This window comes from Arctopsyche grandis, chromosome 11 (genome assembly GCF_051622035.1).
Source record: "Arctopsyche grandis isolate Sample6627 chromosome 11, ASM5162203v2, whole genome shotgun sequence".
NCBI classification, from domain to species: Eukaryota; Metazoa; Arthropoda; class Insecta; order Trichoptera; family Hydropsychidae; genus Arctopsyche; species Arctopsyche grandis.
Window position 1 is genome coordinate 1,119,113 of NC_135365.1, and position 15,472 is coordinate 1,134,584.

Here is a 15,472-nt window from a genome sequence, read left to right on the forward strand (position 1 = left end):
TATTTTAATTTGTATTTTAATATTCATGAATGTATTAGTTTGTGCTATACATTATTTAGAAGTTAAAGAATGAGAGTGAAAAAAGTTTAAATAACACTGTTCGACACGAAAAATGGTTCAGAGACAAGATATGACTTTTTTTATAGATCTATGCCCAGTAAACACGAATCTGGTAATAACAAATGTTGATTGGCTCGAGATTCGGAGATATGTATATGTGTTTTTTAAATCGCGCGATTTTCCTATATCTTCGTGTTGTTCGGTCGATTTCTCAAAATCTGTCAATTTTCTGTTCAAAATGAATATTATTTTATTTTATCTTTCACTTGTAGTACTTTTCAGCTTTCAAATCTTTCTAAGTAGTCGTCCAGTTCAAATCAAAAGTCAAAAGTACGTATTTTCACTTGGGATTTTTTTCTGTTAACTGTTAACACTATTTTATATCGAGTATTTTCTATTGAAACACATTTATTGGGATAGTATTCTGGCCACACTATTTTTTTTTTTTCGTTGGAAATGTGCTGAATTTTAAATCGGTAAAATTGCGAGCTAAAAGCTCGTACTATTATTTACTCGTATTTACACGAATCTGAATTGAATTAATAGGGATAATACATTAAATTGTATTAGTATGAGAATTAAATAAAATTCCACAAAAATCATATGTCAACTATTCTTGTGGATGTTTGCCTTTTTAAAAAAAAAAAAGATTTTTATTTGCACTCGTGTATATCACCACCTGTACTTATACAACCCCTGTATATATATTATATATCACCACCCGTAGGTATTAAATTTCAAAAGAAAATGAACACAATAAGCTAAATTACATGGATATACGTATGTATGTGTAATATATCAACTAATTGAATAAACATTGTGCTTTATCTATTGTAATAGAAAAAAATCATTTTACAACCTTTATCTAGACACACTGGATTTTCCGTTTACCTTACTTATCTATCACACAAAAGTGTTTTATGTTCCCTCTATACATACATACTTAATCATATATGTAATAGATACGCTGTTAAAATTCCTACACATCATATTAATTCGTATATCATATTACACGTGGCTAATTAGCATCGCATAGTTTCATAATTACTACACATCGTGTAGCTTTATTTTACGAAAATGTTTTTCCATTATTTTTCTCTACATACGAATTATAATGTAATGACATATGTACATACATGTATACATGCATACCCATATTCATGTGTATTTTGTGAGCTTTTTTCGCGAACACGATGTTGAGATCCTATGTATTTATTACGAACATGAAAAATTCTCATATCGACTCGAGGACATGAAAAAATTGGCTTCGGTACTTATCGAACGGGGGAGGAGAGGAAATCATGTTCAAATAATAAATACGTGAAAATAAAAAGCAATAAGGCTTTTCCGATATGTTTTCCGGTTGGTATATTCACCATCGAACAATACGCATGAGTACGTTGTTATAATGTACTAGTAATGGACTAGTGGTTAGCATATAATGATTTCGAGCAGAGTAGTCACGGGTTCGAATCCCACTAGAGTCCCGCTGCTGGCTAGACCTTAGTTTGTGACTCCAGGTCGATCGTTTCTTATCATAACCAGTAGCGTGGTCTAGTGGTGAATGTTGAATTATCTCGTACTTGATGTTACGAGTTCGATTCCCGCTAAGTCTCACTATTGGCCAGACCTTGATTTGTCAGGATCGATCGTTTCTAATCAGAATTTGCCCATTTTTCTGATTTTCATTGAAACGATTCCTGTAAAATTGGCGTTTCCTTCCCAATTTTCCGTTGCGAACCTTTAGTTATTGTTATATCTTAGGTTTCGCCATATTGCTCACCATAGATGTCTCTGTGGTTGTTTATCGAATATAAAATTCGTATTGTTACATGAAATTTATTCATCGTTATTTATCGTATTGTTGCGTTGGGGTGGGTGGAGGATCCAAGTAAAAGGCCAACAGTCGTTTCACAGCATTTATTGATGATTAAGGAGATACACGCACTGTCAGTGCTCAGTCCAGAATGACATGATATCGCCTACGTACCGCCTTATAAAGGGTAGATCTCTCAGGACGCCTAATCTGTTTACCTGTTGTATAGTCACGTATTCGGATATGTATTTCCACGACATTGGGTCTCCCCGTACCGATTCTGAGAAATAACTAATAACGGTCATTGTTTAGCCTAAATGCACTTAAAGTCCAGATATAATCCTTGGAAGTAAGTGCATGCACTTAGTTAATCCGATAACAGATATCCGTTGGTCTTAGTGCAATTCGCTCAATCCGCGGCGTACGTAACAGTATTAATACGATATTTGTAATATCTGACGATAGATGTCAGATATTGTTTAGATTTACATGTATCTATGTAATAATTATGTGAACCAGGAAGGCGCATTAGGGGTTTACCTGTTAAGCCTTCCTGGTATATTTGTATATATGTATGTATGTAAAATAAATAAATCATGTCCTTTCCTATATCTCTTGTTAATCTAAGGTTATTCAGCGTCTTAAGGTGATTATAAAATACGTCACTGTGGATGTTTGTATGAATTCGCATTGTATAAAATGCTTATGTATACTGATTGTATTGTCAGCATTATCAGGCGGCTTAAGTGGTTTCGAGGGCAACAAAGGAGACCCTCGAATTAGGCATCGTTTTTTCCCAGAATCTGGACGAGCGTGAGACGTCGCGTTCCTGCGACCGTTATAATTGGTTTCCGAGGATTATCTCCAGACTAAGTGCAAGTCGGCTAAACAATGGATGGACTTAGCGGTCGGTAACGGCACCACTAGACTTCCCACTAGAATTCTTAGAACTGACAACGCGAAAGCGTGGGACTGCATATCCTGGTACGTGACTAAACAATAAGGAAGTAACCGGACGTCGAAGATCCAGAGAGCGACCTGTCCTTTATAAACGGGTACTTAGGCAACATCAAGGCATTCTGGACGGAGCACTGGCGGTGCGTGTATCTCCTGAATCACCAATAAATGCTGTGAAACGACTTTGGCCTTTTACCTGGATCCTCCACCTACCCCTACGCAACAGTATTGTATCTGTATAAGTGCACTTGTCGCTTTGAAGCGATCTGTAAAGGCGAGTGTTCATGTTCTATGAAATGAAATAAAATGCCATACAGCAGTACATGTCACCGTAACGTAATAAGCAAAACCCGCTTTCTTTGGTCACTGTGGAAGTATTCACGCACGACGTTACGCCATAGTAGCGAGTGCACTAACGAAATTGCGCCTGCGCATTTGAATGCTTTCGGAGACGTCATATTGTGACAATACGACGCAAGCAACATTGAACCGTATCGTCGCGTTCTCTAATGTATATGAAAACCGATTTTACCCTGCACTCGGCCAAAACTTGTCTGAACCTACCCAAATCTGCGTTGCTGTGTAGTATGAATAGACACTGTCGTTTACATTAGCTGTTGTGCTGTATCTGTTGTGCTGTTGTGCTGTATCCGTGAACTACTGGATAGTATGAATAAACCTAAAATCGACTGTCATATCGACAAAGACAAAGGCTTTAAAACACAATGCAAGTATAATATATAGATTAGATAATCACTTATTCATATACGGGAATAGAATATAAATCAACCATCATATAATGGCTTTTATATGGTACGGAATAAAACGATCACACACGAGAGACAAAGGCTCGAATACACGATGCAAGTAGAGACTGTAAGATAACTTGCAGTTTCAACTCGATGAGTTTACTCACTTATGTAGCACTCCTCACCACCACCAAAGTGTTATATTATAATGCAAGATATATTGGTTAATATTTATCATTTTATATAGTACTAGTTGTTTTACCCGGCTTCGCTCAGTATTTTTAATATAAACAGCTTAAACATGGCGAATCTTTCATTTGTTTTTTTATTAAATTTATTTGAATCGAAAAAAATATAATATTCAACCAAATGAATTGTCGTCATAGAAACTTTGTTTTGTTTACGAAGTTCCCAACCAAAGATACTTACATATATACATATATACATACATACTTACATACAAAGTCTCCTTCGAAAATAGACCGTCATTGAGAAATTTGTCGAAGATTGGGTCATGGCGGTTGATGATACTGTTATTTCATATTTATTTATTTAAGTTTAAGTTGGCATTACAAGACCATTGTGGCATTACAGGAGTCCCTAATGCGTCACAATGGTCGAAAAAATACAGAGAGATAAGAAAAATAAAAATATATACATACACAGACAAAAAATACATCTATACATAAACGTAAAAAAACAAATGTGGGATTTTATGTGTGTGAGTGAATTATGTAATGAGTAATGTTGAGGAGTGATGTACAAACAGTGGTACACATGAGTTGGCAAAAGTGTGACGCCAACTGACAGCTAGTATTCGAGCCGCTGACCGGACGGCCACCGGTAGGTGCGTACGCGCACGTGTGTATACTTAATGTACAATAAACGTACATTGATGGACCAACATCGTCTTTGATTATCTCTCCCGCAATCCTCCCTATATCTTCGAACTCTACAATAGCATTATAATAATAGCAGATAAAGTAAAAATATCAAATAATAAAATACAAAGTAGGGAATGTCTTGCACCTATAGCCAGCACCAATATATAAGAACCAGCCGCAAATGCAAAACATCCCTGCCAGGTCCAAATGGAAGAGAGAATAACAAAATTCCACTAATACATTACATTCCATTATAAAAATAATGATGAGCGCAGGCTACCAGACAAATAGGTTATATATTATTTATGGTATAATATATGTATGTATGTTTGTAATAATGGCCGTAGAAGCAAAGTTTAATGAGCGTCCGATTATAACGTTTAGACGACTTCTGAAAAGAAGAATTACTCGCACTAAAAGTTGACTCGTAAAATTAGCATAATGTAATAGTAAAATTAGTACCGAGGAAAAATAATACGTATAATATACGTACGTCGGCCGTTACAGATGATTTCGTCGAGTTTCGCATGCGAAAATAAAAGCATATGTTTATGGCTTCATCATGCAGAATTACACCTTTTTTACGAGCCATAAAACACAGATTATCCCACTTCAAAGGTCAACATCAAACATTGATAAACATATAAACAAATTTAGTTAAGCCGAAAAAAATATCGGTGTACATTTAAAATGTCATCAATCGCGGCTAAAGGTCAAGGCTGGATGAGAAATGAGGACCAAAACACCACTTTATACATAAAACTAAAGAGCATGAAACATTATTCGTGATCAGTATTTGTGAGGTTATGTATTGAATAAATATTTGAAGCGTATATTGTGTAGTCAGAGTAGACAACCGCAATCGCAAAAAGGAAATTTGCCTGATATTGAAAACTGTGCATACATTTTAAAAGTATATACATATGAACATATGTATGTACATATGAACATATGTATGATTTCCGGAAAATGATGTCGTATGCGTTGTAGCAAGACGCTAGAGAAATACATTACCTGTTTGAAAATGTCGAAGAAACGAAAAGGAAATCGCACAAGAGAAATGAAACGGAATGTTTACTAAGCAAACTTTCTGTACACGTACATATATGTATGTATATATAGGTATAACTAGTGTCATGTGTGCACATAAATGTGCTCACATGACACTAGTCGTAATTTGGATCAACGGAATACTAAGCCCGCTTTAAAGGTCAAGGAATTTGACCCTTAAAGCCCTCACCATGAGGCCACCTCCCCCCCCCCCCCCCCCCAACGAATACAGTCTAAGAGACCCTTTCGTCGGAGAACGAGACGGTTGTTCATGAATATCGCACAAGAACAACCGCACATCACTGTTGTAATAAATAAACCACACTGTACATAACCAAGTACAAAATAAACAACAACGCATGAACACATAAAGCGCGCATAAATAAATAATTTGTTAATAATTTAAAATTGAATTAATCTTTTTGAAAAAAAAAAATCTTTTGTTTTTGTCAGCCACTCATAGGAATGAAGTGATATGCCGCGTCTCTCCCCACGATATACGATTCCAAGGGGAGAAAGAGAAACAGAGCATGGTGTTGACAGCGAGTCCTTCGTACACAAGCACGCATTAGACAATTATTATATAAGATATACCCCTTTTACTTCAGATATTGAAACTGTCTATGTGATTAGATACAATCAAAAATAATTAAACAAGTTATCATTGGCTCATTATTGAAGTACACACAGTCAAGGCTATTACAATGTGGATTTAGAATTGAAAGAATTAAGCTGGCCTCTTGTGGGGGATAAAATTGGGATAAACTTTTTTAAGATACAATTGTCTCTTTTAGGGTTTCTGGCTATTAAGCTTATCGCAAGTGCTATGACAAACCCTACGAGAGATACAAATCTCCCAACTTCGTTTCTGAGAAATTAATATTTTTTAATAAAAAATAATTTTTTGAATTATACTGACAAAACGACTAACACAGCTGGACAGGGAAAGTAGGAAAGTAGCATTAAAAAATAACGTAGATAAGACCAAACTATTGTTCAATAGTTATTGCATGCCTGATAGCATCTCATTAGATAATAAAATAGTAGATGTTGTAAGTAGTTATTTATATTTAGGTCAAATAATTGACTGTAGATTGAATAATTGAAAGTCTGGTAGCAAAGAAGAAGAAACAAAGAGACGTGTGAAACTAGGATGGAGTGCATTTGGACGAATGAATGTGATATGCGGCGTCTCTTTCCACGATATACGATTCCAAGGGGAGAAAGACAGACGGAGCATGGTGTTGACAACGAGTGCTTCGTACACACGCACGCATTGGACAATTATTATATAAGATATACCCCTTTTACTTCAGATACCCAAACTGTCTATGTGATTAAAAACAAAAATAATTAAACTAGATATATGTATGTACGCTTAAGATCAAAACCGTGTGTAATACAGGACTGACACGATACGAATGCACTCAGACCGAGTCACTCGATCGTCACTCGTAACGCCCATTAAACACCATTCCAGTATTATACATGCTTTTTTCGATTCGATACGCGAAGAATAGTAGCAATATATTTATACAATCATAATTAAGTTGGTAAATAAGAAGAAATAAAGACACGTATGAAATTAGGATGGTATGTTGTTTTTAAATCAAAAATGTCAATCTGCCTGAAGAAAAAGATCTTCGATCAATGCGTTTTGCCAGTAATGACGTATGGATGTGAAACTTGGACATTGGATGCTAAACAAAGTCCAATTCACTCAAAGAAGTATGGAACGCTGTATTCTCGGCATAATGAAGAAAAAACAGGAAACGGAACACGTGGGTGAGAAGTATGACAAGGGTATTGAACATTGTGGATCGAGTAAAGATATTGAAACTGCAATGGGTGGGCCACGTGGCTAGAAGAATAGACGAGAGGTAGACAAAAGAAAGGCTAGAATGGTACCCAAGAGAATGCAAAAGGGTAAGAGAAAGATCGCAGGGAAGATGGGTAGATGAAATTAGGAAAATGTATGGGGTAAGATGGATGAGAGTTGTGCAGAACAGAGACGAATGTAAGCGTGTTGGAGAGGCCTTCATCCAGCAGTGGATGGTGAGTGACTGTAGATGATGAATTAGGTTGGTAGTACAATGTTCATATATGTCACTGTCACCGTCACAAACACATGTTAATGAGACTCAAACCACCGACTGATTTGATCAAATATTACCGCAACGATGAAAATTTTAAATGTATTATAACTATGTGCTTAACCACCTTTCACCAACACTGACTGATCAACTTACGTGTAATGATGCTTGACGATCAGCTGATGTTATCTAAATAGGCTAGATAGCTTGGTGAGTGTCGCAAAGGTCTTACTCTACCTCATTCTGCCTCTTTTTTACGTTGCTATTGGTTGCTCAAAATAAATTATGGTGCTTTCAAATAGCTGAAACATACTAGAATGCTATTTTGGCTTGATTTTTAGCAATTTTTTTTACTTCAATCGGTTAGTAGCTCGATTAAATGATAACCAACAGAATAAAACACGAAATGTTTGAGTGAAAAAAAAAACAATAAAACACAGACAGGAGAATATTGAGAACTTTTATTGATTTAATTTGTTGACTTTTATATATGTACTTAGTCGGTTCAATAACAATGGTGAAAGAACACGGGATTAATAATAATAGAAGCCAAGATTATATATTTCATATTTTGCTACACAATGCTGTTATAAACACACAGCATAATCGTATTATGAGAGTCAGGTACAAGCGATAATACCCACTTTGAACTCGAACACTTGATTCCATATTGATTATCACCAGAACGCTTTACAGCCCATATTCAAAGGTTACACGAGCTCAAAAGCACTAATACATGTCGACAATATTCATATTATCTTCAAACTGACTTATCCATTTTGCTGTGTAACGAATAACTAGCAGCGGGGATTAGTGGTTAGCATGTATGCTTTCGAACATAGTGGTCCCGGGTTCGAGTAACACTGGTAGCTGCTGGCCACACCTTGGTTTGTGACTCCAGGTCGATCGTTTCTTATCAGAGTATGCCAATTTATCTGATTTTCATTGAAACGGTTCTAACAAATTGGAAAGCCTTTACCCATTTCTTGCAATATTTGAGTTTTCAGCATCTCGAATTTCGCTGATTCGTATAAAAATGCAGCAAATACAAATTTGTTCATAAATGTCTCGAAAACATCGAGTTTTTCAGCATCTTGAGATTTGACGATTTATATTAAAAATGCTGTCTGATATAACGCTCGCCGTACTATAATAGTCGTTTCGATTCGACATACATATGTATGTATGTCACAACTAAGCCACTGCCAAAACGTATATACGAATACAAAATAAAAACTTATATATATATATATATATATATATATATATATATATATATATATATATATATATATATATATATATATATATATATATATATATATGAGTTCGGTCTTTCGTGTCATGCGGGGAAGACGTGCTTCTGCGTTCTTCCCGCTATTACTCGCTTAAACCCGGCTATTGCACGAAATTTAATCTAAAAACTTAACCATCTAATCACTTATTTTACTAATTGCATCCTAGTATAATTTAAGTGTAAAAATAAACAGATGATCGGCCGTTAACAGCGTTTTTTAATATCAGTGATTGCGAAAAATTTTGTGTTAATTTTGTGTCAGTTACAAAAGCGTATACGAACGAGATACATCTCCCTACCTGAATACAAAAAAAAAATAAGGGTCCCTGCTCGTCAGTCAAAATTCGGTCCCACAGAAGCAATAAATCTTCCACATAATTGCTTTCAGACAAAAATTTTTAACGAACTTTACTTAATAGAATAATAGCAAACAGAAACGGTGTTTCCCAACTGTCTAATAGTTCTTTTTCATATTTAATTTATATTAAAGTAATTCGTGTAATTTTATATTCTTTACTAAATTTATTATTAAAATATTAAATTGCAAACCGCACTCACATATATAAATCCGTTGTCTCCAAAGAGGCGTCTCACGATAAAGATCTGTAAAAAAGTAGTATAACAATTGCTAATCTATTATTATCATAACTAACTACTTTCACTTACAAAGTAACCCTGTTAAATGGCATGTAATAACTCATAAGTGATCCAAGTGATACCTAGGATGACTATCTGTCAAAGCTGACCACAGAGAAGAGTCTATGGCGGTAAGAACTCACTCCTTGAATGGAAATCTCTCTCAAGTACCGCCTTTTTCTCAACACATCTTGGATAAATGCGAGAAAAATAATATCCAAACCTCCAACAAGGTAAGAGTGACGATGGATGATAGCTTAGCTAATAGAAACCTGTATTTAGCCACGTACAATGTAAGAACGTTATCGAGTGAAGGAAGTGTGCTTGCATTAGAGAATGAATTAGAAAATATCAAATGGGATATAGTAGGACTTAGTGAATTAAGACGAAAACAGCAAAACCAAGTAATCCTAAAAAGTGGTAACTGTCTCTACTGGAGAGGGCTACCAAATGGTAGAATAGGAGGAGTAGGGTTTCTTATCAATAAGAGAATAGAAAGAAATATTATAGAAATAAGCGACATATCGGAACGTATATGCTATATAGTATTAAGAATCTCGAGCAGGTACACTTGTCAAATCTTCCAAGTGTACGCCCCCACATCTAGCCACCCAGACGAGGAAATAGAAGACTTCTACGAAAAAATACAGGACGCATACGATAATAGCCGTCACCACTTTAAAATAATCATGGGCGACTTTAACGCAAAAATAGGACAAAAGGCAAATACTGAAAGAGCAGTAGGCAATTTTGGTACCGGCCAAAGAAACGACAGAGGCGATCGCCTCATAGAATTCGCAGAACACAACAGGCTCTTTATCACTAATTCATTTTTCAGGAAAAACACCAACAATAAGTGGACTTGGGAGAGTCCTAAAGGAGACAGAAACGAGATCGATTTCATCCTAACAAATGCCCTGCACTCCGTTAAAGACGTTAGTGTTTTAAGTAAAGTAGATATAGGTAGCGATCACAGATTAGTCCGTGCCAAGATGGCCATTAATATAAATTGCGAACGTAGGAAATTAATAAAAGGATGCAGTAACTCTCCAGATTTCACTCAACTAAGGTCTAGGAAAAAGGAATTCGAACTCGAACTTGGAAATCGATACGGGAAATTAAACCCAGAAGCAGACATCGAGGAATTGAACACTGTAATTAGTTCGGTTCTAACCTCAACAGGTAAGAAATTAGGTGGATTCAGGAAACAAATTAAATTAAGCAAAATTTCAGCGGAAACAAAAAACCTAATTAAGCATAAAAGGAATTTAGATAGGGATAATAATAAGCAAGAATACAATCTAGTAAATAAGGAAATTAAAAAGAGAATAGTCAGGGATGTCAGGGATTTTAACAGCAAGCTAATAGAAAATACCATTAAGAATAACCGTAGCCTGAAAAAGTGCAAACAGGATCTTTTCTTAGGCAAAAACCAAATGATCGCAATCAGATCAGAGAGCGGAGTAATAATTAGGAATAGAGAAGAAATCATAGACAGAGTTTACACGTTCTATGCAAAACTATACGAGAACGACAACGGCCAATTCCCCGCTCTGGAATCGACACACGGCCAAAGGGTTCCTGCAGTATTGCCTAGCGAAGTAGAGGCCGCGCTAAAAACTGCAAAGAACGGAAAAACCCCAGGGGAAGATAATATTCCCATTGACTTACTAAAATGTGGCGGCCCCCCCCTAATTAATATCTTAGCTAGGCTTTTCAGCAAATGCATCCAGAACCAAGCTATACCAGAAGGATGGAATAACGCAACTATCATTTTAATACACAAAAAAGGCGACAAAAGCGATATCAAGAACTACCGACCCATTAGTCTACTTTCAGCGGTCTACAAGCTCTTCACGAAGGTTATTACAGAAAGGCTGAAGAATATCCTCGACGAGAACCAACCTATAGAGCAGGCAGGGTTTAGGGCAAATTTCAGCACAATGGACCACCTCCAAGTAGTTGGCGAACTAATCGAGCGCGCCAACGAATATCAACGGCCATTGTGCCTAGGTTTCGTCGATTATGAGAAAGCCTTCGATACAGTTAGTCATAATGCAGTACTTAACGCTCTAAAAACACAGGGAGTGCCGGAACCCTATGTGGGACTGTTAGCTGCAATATATAAGAATGCCACAGCTTCGGTTAAAATTTTTTCAGGTACAGATAGATTTAGCATAGGAAAAGGAGTAAGACAAGGAGATACAATCTCGCCCAAGTTATTCAATGCGGTGCTTGAGGGAGTTTTCAGGAAATTGGATTGGGATACAGCCGGAGTAAGCATCAATGGTCGCTTTTTGAGTCACCTTCGGTTCGCAGACGATATAGTTTTAGTAGCTCGTGATTCAGCTGACCTACTTATCAGACTAACACAGCTGGACAGGGAAAGTAGAAAAGTAGGATTAAAAATTAACGTAGATAAGACTAAACTAATGTTCAATAGCTATTGCATGCCTGATAGCATCCCCTTAGATGATAAACCAGTAGAAGTAGTAAATAATTATTTATATTTAGGTCAAATAATTGACATGTCTGGTAGTAAAAATGAAGAGATAAAGAGACGTATGAAATTAGGGTGGAGTGCATTTGGACGGATGAATGCTGTTTTTAAATCAAAAATGCCACTCTGCCTGAAGAAAAGGATCTTTGATCAATGCGTTTTGCCAGTGATGACGTATGGATGTGAAACTTGGACACTGAACGCCAAGATGCAAAATAAAATCCAATGCACTCAAAGAAGTATGGAACGCTGTATGCTTGGCATAACGAGGAAAGACAGGAAGCGGAACACGTGGGTGAGAAATATGACAAGGGTAGTGGACATAGTGGATAGAGTGAAGAGATTGAAATGGCAATGGGCGGGTCACGTAGCTAGGAGGATGGACGAAAGGTGGACAAAAGAAGTGCTTGAATGGTACCCGAGAGAAGGCAAAAGAGTAAAAGGAAGACCGCAAGGAAGATGGGTGAACGAAATTAGGAAAATGTGCGGAATGAGATGGATGAGTGTTGCGCAAAACAGAGACGAGTGGAAGCGTGTTGGAGAGGCCTTCATCCAGCAGTGGATGGCGAATGGCTGTAAATGATGATGATGATGATATATATATATATATATATATATATATATATATATATATATATATATATATATATATATATATATATATATATATATATAAGAAAAATATATATATATATAAGAAAAAAAACCTATATATATATATATACTATTTACTACCAATTTTTCCTCTTGGCAGAGAATTTGCCGCTATCTATTGAAAATTTCTTTAATTAATTAATTTTTCTATTGGTGTTTTATATTGTTTAGGTAGTTAGATAGTTTTTATCTTTTTTTTCATATTAAACAAATATAAATATTAAATGAAATATATTTAAAATATATTTGAAAAAAATACGACCGCGTGCAGATCGAACACAGGCGCGAACATTTCTTTTAATTTTTTTTAATTTAATAATTTAATATGCCATAAAGTTATATTATATTTGTAATAAAAACCAGCAGCGTGGACTAGTGATTAGCTTATAAGCTTTCAAACATAGTGGCCACGGGTTCGAGGCCCACTGGTTGCTGCTGGCTAGACCTTGGTTTGTGACTCCAGGTCGATCGCTTCCTATCAGAGTTTGTCAATATATCTGATTTTAATTTTAATTGAAACGGTTCCAACAAATTGGCAATCTTTACTCCTTTTTAAAGCCCGATTTCAAGGTCAAGGAATTTGACCCTTAAAGCCCTCAACATAAGGCCACCCCCCCCCCCCCCAACGGATACCTTTACCCTCTTTCTCGCAACTTTCGAATTTTCAACATCTCGAATTTCACTGATTCATATAAAAATGATGTAAATTGTCTAGCAAATTTCGCAAATTTTTCCTGTAATATACGTACATAAAATTATTCTTCTCCGATTCGCGCCATTTAACTTGTTCGAAACGATATACATAAAAAAATATGGCGCGTATAAAAATTTGCCGTGTGCAAAACTCTTTGCATATTAACTGAAGAAATTATCTCGATTTAAAAGCAACCTTTGAGCGGTGGAAAAAAATAAAATGAAAAGATCAAACCACCCCAAGCTCCGATTTTATCGAATTATCCTACAACTCGATTTCCTTTCTCGCTCTCATCGCAAAATAGCCGCCTTTCAATCGTATTACTTAACGAGAATTCGATTTTGCGTCGTTATTCCATTTAACGGGCGTTTATGCGGCTTTCCTCTCGCTCTCCCTTCCTTCCCCATCAACTAAAAACGTTTAAAAAATAAAGTAAAATAAACAAAATTGCTCAACTTCGCAACGCCCGATGAGCGAAGTTGCAAAATGTATACATTTGCCATTCCCCTCGTCAAAAAAGCGAATAAAAACAGCTTTAATTTTAAATCTCATAATAAAATGACGCATGAAAGCCACTTTTATTGTAGATAAGACATAATATTATGAAATATCCCATAGTATTACTTACTCATAATAAATATTCGACATTAAAACAAACAACAGTAGTGAACAGTGAAATTTTACACTATTGAGTGTGTGTATAATAAAAACAAAATGGCTGCCAGCCACACACTCGGTACTGAAATAATAATAAAATATTAAATTACATCGAGCATATCCACTATCTGTACATATGTAAATTACCCGACTACAATGCAACTGTTCATTGTTACCTTAATTTTCATACGTTTACCTGTCAGCTATTTGAACAGTGCCAAATTTCACCCCGGCAAATTGAAATACCTGGAAATAATTACATTTTCGGCCATAACAGAACACCAACACAGGCCATTCTCGTTTTCCTCTCCGTATGCAGAATTGAAACAAAATGAAAGGCAACGTTTAAATACTGAAACAATTTATTGACAAATATATAAAGATTATTATTTGTATTCGATACAAAGGTAAAAAGTCATAAATAGATGATCTCGTGGGTGTGCCTACGATCAGAGACGTTTTAAAAAAAGGATTACAAAATGTATATATACTTTATATATATATATATATTGTACATGTATATTTAATTAAACATGTATATATAGTATAATGTGCGAAAGCGTTCAACAAGACTGCGAAAGCGCTAAAAATTAAAACTCCCAATGCTACGTCCGCACGGACAGTTCCGACTCTTTGTATATATTTGAAATGCCAGTAGAGCAAACTGTCAAAACGTAGCAAATGATTTACATATGTATTTATATGCACATTTAAAGGAGATATTATGTAAAAAATTGCGGAATTAATATTTAATAAAGTACGTTAAGTATTTTTTGCGACTCTTTTAATAATAATTAAAATAAAACTGTAAAAATAAATGAAGTACAATACATACATAGATACATAGAAAATGACAAAAATTCTGTATTACTTATCTACATAGTCTAAAGTACATAAAAAAAAATCTATTCACCTATTTTCAATTGCAATACAAAACGGTTGGTCATTTATTTGTTTTAATTTCTTTTAAATTCCTTTAAGAGTATTGACTATCGATTAGCTTACATTATTTTGATCTAATAGGAATAAGTTACGATAAATAACATTATAATATATTTATTTACAATGAGAACATAGTAAAATGTAACGATAACAAATATGAAGAAAATTTTGAATCGAATAGTACAAAAATAATACTGAAATTGCAAAATGTGTTGAAAAAATTAAAAATCCACTATTATTACGGCTCGTATACTTGAGATGATCCATCGTCTGAAATTTTATGCACAAGCTGAGGCTTCGGCAAGTGTACGAGTCCGGAAAACATAATCTCACATATAAGAATTTACGAGAGAGAGAGAGATAGAGAGCGCCGAATTGTGAAACCGAATACATAATAATAATTTTGGCACCTAAAATGTCAAAACGATCCACTATTCCGTATCTATTAGGTCTCAGTAAAATTATCGATCACAATATTATCAT

General features: G+C 35.3%; 1 protein-coding gene across 1 annotated transcript in view; it reads left to right on the forward strand.

Moving 5' to 3' along the window:
- LOC143919146 (uncharacterized) overlaps positions 1–15,472 on the forward strand; it is a 1,208,594-nt gene that overhangs the window by 432,329 nt on the left and 760,793 nt on the right. The window lies entirely within an intron of this gene.